The sequence below is a fragment of the Typopeltis vanoorti genome, chromosome 12, assembly GCF_054136105.1.
Source record: "Typopeltis vanoorti isolate ZY-2024b chromosome 12, IOZ_Tvanoo_1.0, whole genome shotgun sequence".
Taxonomy (NCBI): domain Eukaryota; kingdom Metazoa; phylum Arthropoda; class Arachnida; order Uropygi; family Thelyphonidae; genus Typopeltis; species Typopeltis vanoorti.
The window spans coordinates 41,563,660-41,579,799 of record NC_143560.1 but is presented as its reverse complement, the minus strand read 5'-3'; the positions used below and the strand labels follow the sequence as shown (position 1 = coordinate 41,579,799).

The following is a 16,140-nucleotide window of genomic DNA, read 5'->3' as shown; positions in this document are numbered from 1 at the left end:
CTTCCAAAAATACCAATACAGTACTTTTTTTTTTTTTTTAACTCCGACATTCTTGCAGATTTTGATAACTTAATTAAAAAAAAAAAAAGAATTTGACAAAATTATTGCTGTCAAGGAATATAAGGTTTTTTTTAAAGTATTTTTCTACATTAGTTTACGAAATAAAACTACTTACTTGAAGACATTCTTATAACCTCCTTAGCGCATATTTAAATCTCAGTTTCTTCATATTCAAAATGGAACGAGGATGCATAAGCAAGTTTTTTTTTTTTTTTTAATGTATCGAGAAAGACTGGAATATCAAGATGTTCGTTACGCTAGTTTATGGCTTTTTTTCTTATTTAAAAAAAAAAAAAATTCCTGAATACTTTTCCTTTCCTTTTTCGTCCTTTGTTTCTCGAAGCAACGGAAGAGCTACTTATGGGGAAAAAAAGGGGGAAAGAAGATGAAGTTTTTGCGCCACCTCAGTGTTTTAAAGAGTTTTTATTTCTCAATGTTATGCGAGAAAAATGCTCGGTACAGCAAAGAAAGGGAGCGAGATCAAATCAAAAATGGGAAGGATATTAAAAAAAAAAAAAAAAAAAAAAAAAGATAAACTGTAAACAAAAAACTGCACACAAAAGCAAGTGAAATTTTCACAAAAAAAAGGCCGACTTCTGCCTTTTTGATTTAGAAGAGTAATCAATCCATAACGCATTCGCGACAGAGACTATGGTGCATCGGGTTCGTTTTTTCCCCACCAATCTCAAGAATCTGTCGCATTAGCAATTCTCAAGATTTTCTCCCATACTTTTTTAAAGTTTAAGTTAGATATATAATTCTATATATTGACATTTTTATGTGACTGTAAGCAGCTTGGTTAGGGGCATATCGCATCAGAATTTAAGAATTCATATATTCCATGAAAATATGGGCAATAAACAAGATACTGAGTAAACTGAACTACGACTGAAATTAAGCCAGTAAATTCAAACCTGAACTCAAACCACTAACTTCCGCAAAAATGTTTCGTCTAACCAATGGTATTTCATTCATTTATTCTATGACAAAGCACAAAACGGTACAGTAATGGAATAAGCTCCGTTTTGTAAAGCAGAATCGTATGAGATTGGGAGGGCGTGTGTGTGTGTGGGGGGGGGGGGGGTACCATTCATTTTAGTCTTCAAGTGACCACTACTTCATCTCTTAATGTAGCAGTATTTTTAATTCTCTCAATTCTCATCAAAGTAGAATAACAGTACTACAGAAGATGGTACTAAAAGATGGATCCACGAGAAAATGTTAATTAGTTTCTTTTAATTAAAGGATGGAGGAATTAAAATATTAAAATTCTAAGTTGAAGTTAACAGCATAGGATAAGTAATTAAAGGAACGAAGAATATTAGAGTATTAAGAAATGGCAAATCGCGAAAAGGAAATACATTTCTACAGATTTCGTCAACTGGGTTTTGGGAGTGCCGAAGAAGAATTCGGCTCACTGACGAATAATATCTAAGGTAATAGCAGGACTATGGAATGCTGACTATAAGGATAAACTGGAGATGTGCTATGATTGAGGCAAGCGATAAGGGCCTATAGAAATTTTTTTCACCGTAGGGTAACAGGTAGTAGGAGGAGCAAGATGATCGGTTGGAAGTTACAGAATAATGTGTGGGAGCGAAGATGAATCGCTAGAATGGGTCGCTAATGCACCAAACGCGAACTGGTTGAAAGAGCACTTATGACAAACATTGTCATAAGTGCTCTTAATGAAGCTAAACCGACCAATGAGCTTCGCGACTCTATGGAGGCTTGAAATGACTTTGCAAAACAAATGTTTTATTACTTTAAAAAAAAAATAGTTGGAAACGTTATTCATTTGCATTATGCAAATATTATAAATCTTTTAAAACATTTTAATAGATGAATGAATGAAAGAATAAAAAAGAAAAGCAGATTCAGAATATTTTATTTAAACTCACTTATTAATATTTACGAAAATATTCTTTTGCAATAAGCTACTATGGACGAGCATTATATATTTGACTTTATAAAAGGTAAAAGATTTCCCTGACGAATTATTGTTCGCTCTTATATGTATATTAAAAACTATTCAAACTGACAACTTCAACTTATATATATATATATATATATATATATATATATATATATATATATATATATATACACATATATACATACATACATACACACACACACACACACACACACACACATACAAGTGCCCGAATGCACCTTTTTGTTACCATTTCTGATGGATACAATTTTCTGCTTTTCGGTGTACATTTTTTTTTTTTTTTAAGTTTATCCGGGAGCAGTGACACCTAGTGGGGAACTTCAACGAACAGTAACTCCAATAACGTAACTAATTTATTTAGAATAATGATATTCATTTCAATATATCGTACTGCTTGAGAAAAGCAAGGACAAATGCAGATGTCTAAAATTATCGTGTATAATTTTTTTTTCCCCTCTCAAACAAAACCCATGAATCATGACGAAACATAAATCACATTAAATATTAAAGGTAACATGACACTAATGTCTATGCGATAGGGAAACAACATTAGATACCATAAATAAATCACAGAGCTGCTGACTGAAAATGCAATCCATCAGCTACCTGGAACTGGCTTGGAAAGGGTCAAGAAAGTTTAAAAGATATGAATCGATCATTCGGATGGTTTTAATGCTTTAAATGTCGAAATATAAATCGTATACTGTATCTTATTTTATATAACACTTCAAGTATATAAATACAAAAATTAAGCTATTGATTTGAAAATTTTCATAGTTTTAGGAAGTGCTCGAATCTCAATATCTAAACTAAACCTTTATACAGTATCGAAATATAATCTTGTACAGCACAATAATTCGCTAATACTCCGATTTCTGGAGAAATTTATTTATGACAATAATAATAAAGTAAAAAAAAAAAAAAGAAAGACTAGCTGTTTTACAATATTTGCCGAAACCAATATTTGGAATTATCAATTGCACAAGCATTGATAATTCCAAAATTATCAATGCTTGTGCAATTGATAATCCTCTACATGACTAAAGGAGAGGGGGGGGGGGATCATTATTTGATATGTACTGCTAGAAGAGGTATACGGAATACTTTGATAGTACGGCATATTAAGTTTTCTATAATGTCAAGATTTTTTTTCCAAATCAATTTGTTATTTCTTAGATATCAAATACTGTCAAGATTACACATTTTAAGTAAGATCTGAGGCACTCCCAACGGCATCAGGGCTGGATTTAAGGTTGTTGTAGGCCCTATGATAACTTTTAAGAAGCTTCTCTACTGGGCAAATTTTAGACTATCCGTACCGAAGCGGAGGCCCCTTGTAATGTAATGCCCTAAACTGTAGCTTATGTATAAATCCGGCCATGAAAGGCATCAATCTATGTAGACTGATCTCCTTCTGGGTCTTTTTCCTGCCATTTTGCGAATTTTATCTTTCCCATTCTATTTAAGTGAGCTAACAATGTCAGGCTTCTTCCTAATATTTCATTTTGATGACTGTCTTGCCATCTATTCACTCCCATAATTTTTCTCAGAACTCTTAAGTCTGAGGTCTTGGATCAACTGTTATTTCTAACCCAATTCTGAGATTCATCAGCTGAAAGTTGTTTGAACTAAACTCTAAGCTTTCTTTTCCTTCTTCTTCTCCTTCACTGCACAAGTTTTCAGAATTTCTAGTTAGATTGAGATTTCGAAGCACGTCATAATTGGAAGTTCTCTGTTCAGACTACGTGCACTGCTAAGCTCTGATGAATACAAGTGTCCACTTATTTTTTTTTTTTTTTTTTAAGCGGTGCTCATCGACAAAATGTTGCAAACCTATCATGCATCAGTGTTGTTTGGAGACTAAGGATTTCATTTTTTTTTTTAATATAATTATTTTCCACTGGGGGGAAATCCTGCTCTAGAGATCAAACATGGAACTGTAACAAGCCATTTCAGGACTTCCTTAATCGGATGGTGATCTCACAGAGGGATTCGAACTTGCAGCCTGTTACGTGAAGAGTGGATACGCTACCCACTCGGCTAACACGAATCATTTGTTAGATAAACGGGATCATCAAATTAAGAAAGTAGAAAAGCCAAAAAGCAAGCTGACAAGAAACAGCGAGATTATGATGAAAGGAAGACAAAAAAAAAAAAAAAAAAATTATTGTAATGCAATGCGAGTAGATAATTCTTATTTGTATATTTTGTATAAAAGTTTCATTAATTAAACTTATCTAATTTTAAATATTATATTTCATTTTAAATAAATTTTAAATATTAATTTTAAATATTATATCTAATTTTAAATAAATTTTAAATATTATCTAATATTAAACTTATGGAACCATTTTATATAATTAAATAATTCTGCATTTTAGACAATTTTAAACTTTTATATGATGGAACTATTATAATAATAATTAAGTATTTTTCTATTCTATATAACACTGCGCATATTTTAAACTCCCGGCGCAGATTTTTTTTTTTTAACCACTACATAATGGGTCCAGCTGTGTTGAAATCAAGGTTTAGCCACCTTCTTGTGTACTACTATTTAGTTTCGCGTTCTGGCTAATTTCGTTCTTATTTCATATAAACCAGGGATGCACAAACTTGTTAAGGCCGAGGGCCGCATAGTTCCACTGTTACTTATGGGAGGGCCGCCAAAAAACACTTGAAAGTTATCTACCATACATTGTTTATTTTGTTTATACCTATCATAATTTTTACAAAAAAAGGTAATAAAAAGTAAGTGAATTTAATTTGATGCGCGACATTGCATTGATTTGACAATTGTTTTGATATTTGGTTCGAGTTTTGTAGTAGCCAACCACAAAATTGATTCTAAATTTTCATCAGTCAAGCGGTTCCTATTTTTCGATTTGTTAATATTCATGACTGAAAAAGTTTGTTCACAAATATATGTTGAGCCAAAGAGGGTTGCACATTTTAATGCATTATCTAGCAACCATTTATAATTGTTTTTATCGACACAACGATAGAAGTTTAATAAATTGCCTTCGTTAAATTTATTTCGCAGGCTCTCATCGTTCTGAATGTCGATGAGTTCAAGCTGTGCTGATTCGGGTGCATTTTCGGGCAAAATGGTAAAAGGATTGCTAAATAAATCTAGCAACGGTTTCACTTTTTTAAAATCAGAAAACCGATCCTTGAAGGCTGATATCAAGTTATCAATCTTTTCAACATACACAGTTTTGAAGTTGACATTGAACTTTTCAGAAACTTTCTTATAATTAGGAAAATGGATGTAATTCCCTGACTTCAGTTGGATTTGAAATAGATTTAACTTGCATTGAAAAGACAAAATGTGGCCGTAAAGTTGAGTAACCAATTGATCTTTGCCCTGAAGTCGCGTATTTAACGTATTTAAATGATTAGTAATGTCAACCAGAAAAACTAAGTCACATAACCAATCCGGATTTTTTATGTCAGGGAAGTTTTTGTTTTTTTCAGTCATGAAGATTTCAATTTCATCAATTAAATTTAGGAACCGCTCCAATGTTTGTCCACGCCTCACTTCTGTGTAAAAAATTAAGTCACCATATTCACTTTCAATGTCTTCAAGAAACTTTTTAAATTGTCGGTGATTAAGGATACGGGATTTTATAAAATTAATCGTTGAAACCACAACTGTCATGACATGCTCAAATCCAAGTTTCTTATGGCACAAGCTCTGTGCCATAAGAAACTTGGATTATACAATGGAATTGTATCAACTCGTCGTGCCGTCCCAAATGCTGTTTCAATAATGTTACCAATCCAGAATTAGCTCCTATCATGGAAGGAGCTCCGTCAGCCGTGATACCTGATAATTTTGTCAGATCTAAATCAATTTTGGAACACTGTTCCAAAAGTCCAGTGAACATGTCATTACCTTTCGTTTGATCTGACAATGAACTTATTCCAAGCAGCTCCTCCCTTACCTCAAACTCTTGCGTTATTCCACGTGCAAATATTAACAACTGGGCTGTGGAAGTAATGTCAGTTGATTCATCAATGGCTAATGAAAAATAGGCAAATTTCTTTGAATAGGATGTTAATTGGTCCTTTACATTTTCCGATATTGCAGTAATTCTTCTTTGCACAGTCATCCTGTTTAACTGAATTTTCTCAACATTTTTGGCTGATTCAGGACAAATTTTTTTAGCAGCTATCTCAAGGCAATCTTTAACGAAAACTCCGTCAGTAAATGGTTGGCACATTTTTGCTATAAGGCGAGATATTTCAAAAAACTTATTTCTGTTACGATTTCCGAATCTTGAATAGGTTTTGTAAACATCACTTACTGACCTGAAGTGATTTCAAATCTACTCGAAGAACTACGTAAACAAAAGATTTCAAAAATGAAATCTTTTGTTTACGTAGTTCTTCGGGTAGATTTGAAACTGTAGAATGCAGACTTTCATAGTGTCTCCTTATACTGTATTCTTTTGGTATGGCTACAGCACGTTTGCAAATCAAGCACACGATATTATTAAACGACTGCACAAAACCATATTTTTCGGTCCAGCTATCCTGAAACTGCTGTTTTTCATCCTGTAGTTTGTGTTTCCTACTTGGCCCTGCTTTATCCATTGTAGAATTTATTTTTTACCGTTTCCTAGGAGTGATAATTAATTGTAGCAACCGCACCTACGAAAACAAAATATCCATATGACAAATAGACGAATTATAAAATTTGTTAACATTATTACTAACCGATTATCGTAAGTAGACAGGCAATCGTGACGTCACAGCTACTTTGCTTTGCGCATGTACCATTTTTAAAAATTACCTATCGCGCAACTTGTTAAAGTTGAAATAATACACGGTGAGGCGGGCGGCCGCCAGCAAATCAACGGAGGGCCGCATGCGGCCAGCGCATCCCTAATATAAACTAATTCAACTGCCTCCCCACCTACAGCTTTGCTTATTGTTATCTATTTCCATATTATTATCATCTTCACTAAAATTCTGTCGAAACAGCTGAAATATTTTGCTTTGAAAGCACGTTATCCGTTCAAAATGCAAGTTTTCGTATTCCTGCCTATTTTCGTTAGTTTGTTTTGTTAATTTTCATAACAAAACAGTTACGGCAGTTATTCAATTTAGTTAGTCTTTATACTACATTTAATTCGGGGTATAACAATTTAAATAAGATGCCGAGTTGAATATCTCAAACTTTATGCTACATTTACTTCGGAGTATAAAAATTTAAATAAGATGCCGAGTTGAATATCTCAAACTTTATGCTACATTTACTTCGGAGTATAAAAATTTAAATAAGATGCCGAGTTGAATATCTCAAATTTCCAATGTCTTTTTACCTTCCAATTGATCCACATAGATGAATAATATTTATATTTGCTTTTACATCACACCATCTTCCTACATCCTTCAATTCTCTTAACTGCTGGCTTACTCCTTATATACTTTACAGTATATAATTGTGGAGTTTTAACATCCTTTCTCTAGGCACCTTCCATAAACCTTTTCAGATCCATGAAACAATGGAAATCCCTATTATATTTCCATGATTCCTCCACTAATTGCGCTAAAGTAAATATTTGACTCTGAAACTCTTATTTGATCTGAATCCAGTATGTACTTGTAAGACATCCGTATAACAGTTAATACAGAGATTCCTATGTAATTCTCCCATTCAGTTTCTTTTTATTTATTTTTGTAGATTGGAGTAGATTTCATCATACCAATCATCCGGATGTATTAATGCAAAACTTTTACATATCCATATCTGATCATGTATCTACTCCAGCTGCTTTTCCACATTTCAAGTTACATGGTGCTCTCGCTCTCTCTCTGAGTATTGATATATACTACTGCCTACATACGTATATTTTATTTTATAACACTATATTTTTATAAAATATTTTATGTCAGAGCTTTCATTTAACAATTTTTCAAAACAATTACTACAGACATTCCAAATTATCTATCTTCACATTTTATATAATGTTTGTCATTTAATGTCTTTCTTTCATTTTTTTTCTTTTTGCAATTATCTTCAAAACACTTTGCTCTATATTCTCCCTACCGTCTTTCAATGACTTCTGTTTAGCTATTTTTACATACAGTCAAGAATTTTCGATATTATTAGACACCCTCAGGGAGTCCAAAGACTCATCGAGGGAGGGCACCTGCTCTACAACTGTCTCCGCCACTCAATCCACCAACTAACCGCAACTACACCCACGCCATCTACCGCCGACCACCACCACTAGTATTTCCAAAGACAATTACAAACATCTATGCTCACGGCGGGATTCGAACCCGCAGCCTTTTGGATGGATACTAAATGAAGGTTACTAAATATTACTAAATATTGAATACTAAATGAGGTTACTTCCATGAAATCCCTGTTATACTTTTGAGTCCTCAATCAGTATGAGAATTATTCTATTAGGAATAACAGGAAATTAGACCGTTCTATGTGTTTTCTTTATGCGACATTATGTCTATATGTCTGCCATTCATTCCCTGTGATGTTTAGATTTCCAAAAAGAACCAGTTTTTCTTTTCCACCACCTTTTATGTCAAGTGCCTTCTTCAATGACTCAGAAAATTTCTCTGCTGTCTATGTACGATTCTATAAGATTATATATATATATATATATATATATATATATATATATATATATATATATATATACACACACATACACACAGGAAATCTTAGATTATATAAGATTCTAGTAAGGAATCTTATGTAGGAAGACAGGTGGAATTGTCTCCTCTTCTAATTTCCAATTTTGAAATATGCTTATATTATTTAGATGATCTGCCATTCAAGGAGTTCATCATCGCGTTTAGTGAATACTATAGCAACTCCTTTTCCTTGATCATTATAAGATGGTATATTCATGCAATAGTTATTTAGAAGTATCTTATGTTTTTAGTATTCTTCATCTTGGTAGCACCAATTATACCAACACTGTATTATTATAATTCTCCTGATAGTTCTACCTCATTTATATTGATATCTCGTATGTCACTACCTATCTCCAATTCCATCGACTTGGAGGTTGTTCCAGTAGGTGCTTGCCCAGGTTCCCTGAGGAAAACAGTGGGAGGCTGATTTAAATGGACAACCCCTCGGGTGGCTGATTTCTCTTGGTGGTTTAAGTCAACCTGGTCAAGCTAAACTCATCCTCATTCATTCAGTATCCAGATGGATACCGTAATAACGGGAACCACGAGAAGGTGAAGATCGGCATTGGGGCAGAAGCTCTGCTCTAAGCATTGCTACAGGGTATGAGCAAGTTTCTCCAGTTGACTTTAAGCTATAACTCTCAATCCGTTATTATTTTAATTTATTATATGAAAACAGAATATAATAAAATATGCAAAATATTGAGCATTCTAGAAACGAACCAAAATACTTCAAACATTGCATTAAAGAGCATGAAAATGATAACATTTTATACTCAAATGAACAACTTTTTTTAAATACATCAAGTGAACATTATCTGCTTCATTGGTTATTAATCCGGGCTCTCTTTCGTTTTCCAAATACAAAAGCATAATATTCAATGATTTTTCAAACATAACCCTTGATGCTGATATATCCCGGGGAAAACGCCTATCCTGCTAACAAACCATTAATTATAGACAAATCATCACGTTCAACGTAATTTACCGAATAACGACGATACTTCGGTGGAAAAGATCTGGGTTCGAATCCCGTCTAGCATGCAAAGAACTTGTATAAGAACGTTGCACTAATGGCGATTATCCCATTTCATATGAAAGTAGAAAGAATTTTTCTTCACGGGTTCTCGTTTTTAAGTGTTGGATAATATGAGAACCATCTGTTTAAATTACTTCGGGCCTAAATCGTTTTTATTATTTGAAGATGAAATTTCATCGGTAATATACCGTGCGTTAAACCAAGTATTCCAGGTTTTTTTTATTAATATTATTTTAAGAAATCTAGAATATTTTTGTACATCCCTGCATCTTTTGTAATGGTTAATATATCTATTCAAAAAAGCAATTCACAGAAAATAAAGTGGATTAAAAAATAGTTCCGAGTGAAATACTTTCACACTCTTGATCGAAACAACTACTTAATTCCCCAAGTAAGAAATTATCATTTTCACATCAGCTGAGATTTTTCTGTCAAGTCGCAGTCACCGAGCGAGTGTCAGTGAAAATATACGGCGGATGATTTTTTTTTAATCTAAGTATACTAAATTATAGTAAAGTACAATATTTTATTAGTTTAATCACATACTAAAATCTTATACGATTTTCACATACGTTTCACATAGTAGCTCAAATATATTTCCAAAATATATTTGAGCTCAAACATATTTCCAAAAATTTCATTTCATTTTTTTTTTCTGTTGACCTGTCGGATGTTTTTAATTCCAGAGTAAGCAGCTTAAAATTTAAATCACTGAGCATTATTTGCTACGTCACTAACTGCATCTAAATTAATTGAGAATTCTTAGATAGGTCTGTAATGACAGATTTTAGTTATGTTGACTGACAATATTTTTCACCGCAATCTACTAACTACCTTTTGCCTATCTTCAAGCCAGGACATAATGAAAAATGGGTTATAGGCAACATTCATTAATCAAGAAGAAGCACTATACGTCCAGCTTGTACTGAATTAAGGCTCTGTTTTTTGTCACTATGATGAAAGATTCTCTGTCATTAATGGACCAGTGTACTTCAAGGAAGTTAAGCAGACATACTACTTGAACCTTTTCCTAGACCGAAAACTGAGGACGTTTCGCTGAGTTAAGCACTGGTGGCCGTTATTTTTAACCCAGCCCTCCAATGCTTTAGCTAGAATTAGTCGCCATTAGCCAAGACAACAACCAGTTGCCCCTGTACATTATTATCGATCGAAAGGAAACTTAACACACTTAACTGGGTGTTCGTGAGAAAGCCGTTCTTGACGTAGCGTCCTCTTTCATCACTGGCTGATGTCAGATAATTTTCATCAACCTTCCTGATGATTTCTAGGAAAAACCCAACGACAGAGAGTGATGTGATCAGAATTGAGAAGTGGCGGTACAAGAAATCCGTGGCAGAATGAACAGGAAAAAAAAAAAATCATAAAGTAAAGTAAAGTGACGAAAAGAAAAAAAAGCTGAAAGTATTCAACGAAAACAATGTCATATGACAAGGAAGAAAACTAATGTTAGAAGAAAGATACGAAAACTTAATGGAACAGTATAAACAAAAACTAATGTAACCCCCTACGAATTTAATAACATGGATGTAATAAAACAAATAATAGAAAGATCGAACTTTGCAGACACGTTAATATGGATAATAGACACAATGACATATCTTTTTCGCTATTCTGGAATTCATATTTATTTGGGTTAATTAGACAATGATTTCTAAATATCAAATAAAGACAATTTCAAATCATTCTAAATACGAGATGGGCGGGGGGGGGGGGGGGGACTAACGCACCTTTATATGAAACGCCTTATGTATGTTCCTCTTGTATTATGCCGGCAATGTAATCCAGGTTTCTTTTAAAAAAAAACATCTTTGCTAGCGACCGTATTACTGAGAGGATGCTACTTTTTGATCATCCTATACGGTCTCTTATGAAAGAGAGGATAATCTAACCTTTCAGCAACCCACAAAAGTAATGTGCCTGTATATGCAAATCAGTAAAATAGTAGTATTTTGCATATAAAAACACAAACCAGAAGGTTTGTGGCAATGTTTCCGATTCCATAATACTAGATTACCAGCGCGTTTCTGAGTTAAATTTTTGGAGCAGACAAATAGGTCCTCTCCCGGACCTGTCGAATTTTTTAATCCCACAACTCGGAAAAACAATGTATTACTCATTATTCTAGACAAAAATACGAGTTGGGCTTTAGGATCACGCGATGGCAAAGATTTCTGCAGTAAAAAAAATACAATCCTAAGTCTGTTTTTATTCCCCAAATAGGGTAAGTGGGAAATCTTTGTCCTCACTTGGATAAAAATAATAGCCGTTTTTTTCACTTATGTCACCGATAGCCGTTTAGTTTATAACTAAGAGCTATCGGTGACATAAGTGAAAAAAACGGCTATTATTTTTATCCAAGTGAGGACAAAGATTTCCCACTTACCCCGTTTGGGGAATAAAAACAGACTTAGGATTGTATTTTTTTAATTATTCATTTTACATTGGAATTTTAAAGTAGTGTAATGCACAAAATCACTAGCGTAGATTTTTGTTTATAATATACAATTTCAGGCAGATACACATACGCAACATTTTATCCATGTCTATGACATGTACATGCAAACAATTCATTGCACCAACTGGATTGATAAAAGTAATACCATAATTCATATTTACAGAATTCAATACATCTGTCATTGATTAGTTTTTCTGGGAAATACGACTAATATCTGGTCAAAGAGAATATATATCACAGGATAATGCGATTAAGATTATAGTTACCACAGCCTTACTAACGCATTATACAGAAATGCAACTAAAAATAATATCAGAGTTAGACGTACTTTGAGCGATGTTTTAGGCATGTTATAAGAATACTTAAAATAATGTCAGAAAATAATAATATTAGCATAATGCGTAAACTTTATACGGAACTGAACGTCGCAAAAAAAAATTACTGTATATGTTCATATTGCATTTCAGCAGAATAATCTGATAAAACTGAGGCAATCTTTCTTTACACTAAACCTTAATGCAGCCCATGAGATATAGAAAAAAGTACTAACACAACTTAACTAAGCGTCGATGGTGCGCTCATAGGATTACAGGAAGAATAAAGAAGTTGGAAAAATCACTGATCTTGAAAGCAATGATGCACATCATATTTATATAAAGATCAATGTACTGTGTTCGGTCTTCATTTCGATGTTCTTTCTTTCCCTGAAATAACAGACGTAAAAAGTGCAACACCGTGGAATAAATACATCAGCGATGTGCAAACAGTAATGTATTTTCCTTTTCATGTTTTTTTTTTCTTTTCCTCTTTATTCGTATTTCGCTCTTAGCGATTTGTACTTAAGAACACGGACCACGCTCGTTTCTCAACTGGAAAGTTGGTTTGATTCCTTGAATAAACAGAGAATGCACTAGAGTGTGAACCAAGAAAACACATTTAGGGAGAAAGTAGTCGCAAAATGAAAGTTCAGCAGATTTTAATCCCGTATTCCGTTCATATGAATCGAACGGTACGTTTCCAATCCGAACTATCCAATTTGAATTCGCTAGGCTTTTCATCCATTTGTGAAACTTCTTTCGTGTAGGCTTTGCCACATAATAATATATATAAAAAAGTATCGCATCACTAATAATGCATTCTATTCTATGACTTGCTTCACATCAACTATTTTATTTAATTGTGAAGGTGAAGTAACATCGATTTTGTAGAGATAAAAATTTAAAGATTTAAACACCATGGTTCTTAAAACGAAATCTTTGTGACCTTAAGTGATGCTGAAGCTTATTACAAAGTACACCAAGTACGAAGCAGTGCCTGAAATGAGAGTAAAAGTAGAATAATGATCTTCAGCAAGTCGTCCCACTATCTGCTTCCAAGAAGATAAAGCATTTCGTATTCTATCCTACATTTAAAACCCGGTGTTTTGAAATTCTAGTATTTTCCATACTCTATATTATCAGATTTTAAGAATCGATACTCCCAACAGTCTCTTTACAATGAAAAAGATCTTTACGAATTAATGCAGCGTATGAAAATTTCAGTGTGTATTAACACTTTGTACTAATGACAAACGTACTGAAATACCCGTTGCCTTTAGGAATTAACCCCCACCACACACAAAAACCGACTGGCAAGGCTTTCACCAAAATGAAATACAGTATCCGAAAGTTACTTTCGCCAACAATTGCCAATTTATTCTCGATAATTCAATTACAACATCGTTTTTTCATGCATTATCTTAAACCAGATTCAGTTTAGTTCTTAAACTAATATAATAAGAGCTTTAAATTTTAGTATAATTCATTTTAAATGTTTTTCTGCCTTTCTTTATGTGAACCTGACAATTTCTCAGCTCTGCAAGAACTACTTACTTTGTGTTTCATTTTGAAATGCAAACATTCCAACATATTTTAATGTATTTTTGTTCTTTCTTCATTAACTGGACTAATATACATCTACAACATGCAGTGCTCATTACTATGACCATGAGATAAAGTAGATAAAGTGTCAGGTCGTATTTGACCTAAATAATAGTCTGATAAGGGTGTGTTAAGACGTTAAATGTCGAAAAATCCTGTTCTATTAAAAAAAAAAAAAAAAAAAATGAGCGTCTTCTAATGAAAGAAAAAAGGAAATGAAATGATGAAATAATCCTTTTATCCCATGATGTAGATCTGGATTAAAAAAAGAGCTGGAAGTAATTAAATCAACCAATCACTTGGTTAGGGCGCCAATATCATGATATTATACTTAAAAGCATGCCTAGAGAACCATTCTCCCACTAGCACTTCTGGGCAGCCACAAGATATAAAAGGTTTGTTTACTTGTTTCCAAATTTTAATCTTGAAAAGCTTGACGGCAGACGATCACAATCGTCCTCAAAATGGGTTGTCACTATTGCAGTTTTTACCCATCTCTCCCTCCAGCTGGTATTTGTGATTGCGTCTTTGCGCAATTGCCACAATTCTTTGCAAGTTCTTAGAATAGCGTAAGTGCTCTGGTATTCCTGAATTGCATGCCGAGATGAATTATTCTGTCGTTGGTGCCGATTAGAGCACCTTGCCTTGCTCCTCGTTCTGTTAGCCTGTGTTTATGGCTACATTTGTCTCTTTAGAAAGATGGCAAAAGAACCATAAATCATTCCTGAAAGATTTCAATAGCGAACGCCTTGAAGCAGCAACCATTGCGACAGTAGCAACCGCCAGATGCTCACCCATAACCATAAACGTTCTAGTGAACTGACTGGCAATATTATTCTCTACGACTGTTTTGTAAAACTCGTAATCACGTACATTTGCAAACGAATCCCGAAAACTTAGCATGAATAACGTGATGTGAAACTCTTCTCAATGCGGATTTCCCAATAAAGGTGGTAGTCAAATCAGTATAGTCAGATGGAATGCATTGATTCACAAATTACGTTCCTAAATCAGCGAGAAGATAACAGAAATCTGTAATATTGCATTTGTGACGGGTGGTAAAAGTTTTTCTTTTTTTTTTCTTCCACAAAAAAGTTCTAAACCTACAGTACATCACTGCCGTTGGCGGGCATAAAGGAATTGATTTTTACATAGTCCGGAAACCCTGTTATAGAGAACAAACATGAAATATTTTCAAGGCATTTGAGGGCACGAGTAAACAAGCTGTGGTCTCATACAGACCGGTGAGATTCATCTTTTATCTAAAGACAATCAATAACGATCCATACCCATAGCAGGATTCGGATCAGCAACCTGTTGTTGGAGAGTGGGTATGTTACTATTCGACTAAATAGGTAGGCGAAGACTATCAGAGATTTAGACAAGTATTTATAAACTAAAGTGCTTCATTCTTATGACACGAAATATTTTTTTGAAGTGAACTATGCATTTTCTCTCCCATCATAATGCTTTAAGGCAATATCGTCTCGGATTACTGAGCTCATGCTCGCCGTTTTCTGAATGGGAGATGCTAATTCTGAAACAGTTCTCGAGATGGCTGCACTAGTGAGTGGACTAGATGTCTATCATACGATAGCCGAGGTTTCCAAATTTCATCTTTCCCTATAAAATTTTTCCAATATTCTAATCCTCTAATTGAAGTCCTATTTAGGTAACTCGCCTTCCACCCCCAACACAGATCAAGTCCTCTATCCCTTGGACTACTCTCCTAACCAATGCACTATATTTAAGCTAACCTGCCGCGAATCCATTGTCAGTTTTATTTTAGATTATATTTGATAGTTTTAAACTATAAGTGTTTGTTTTGGCAATATGATGGTAATTCAAAGAAATGGGAAGACAGACAATAATATATGAATTAGATATTTAACATTGTCCGCGCGGTTAGCCTAGTGGCTTTGCGCTTCGCAACCATATGCCTGGGGAAGGAGTGTCCTAGGTTCGATTCCCGTCAACGACGGGAGGAGCTCAAGGATCTTCCTCAGCCATAGCCAAG

At 33.9% G+C, this 16,140-nt stretch overlaps 1 protein-coding gene across 6 annotated transcripts in view; it reads right to left on the bottom strand.

Annotated features, from left to right (window-relative positions):
- LOC150100731 (plexin-A2-like) overlaps window positions 1–16,140 on the bottom strand; it is a 992,258-nt gene that overhangs the window by 411,498 nt on the left and 564,620 nt on the right. The window lies entirely within an intron of this gene.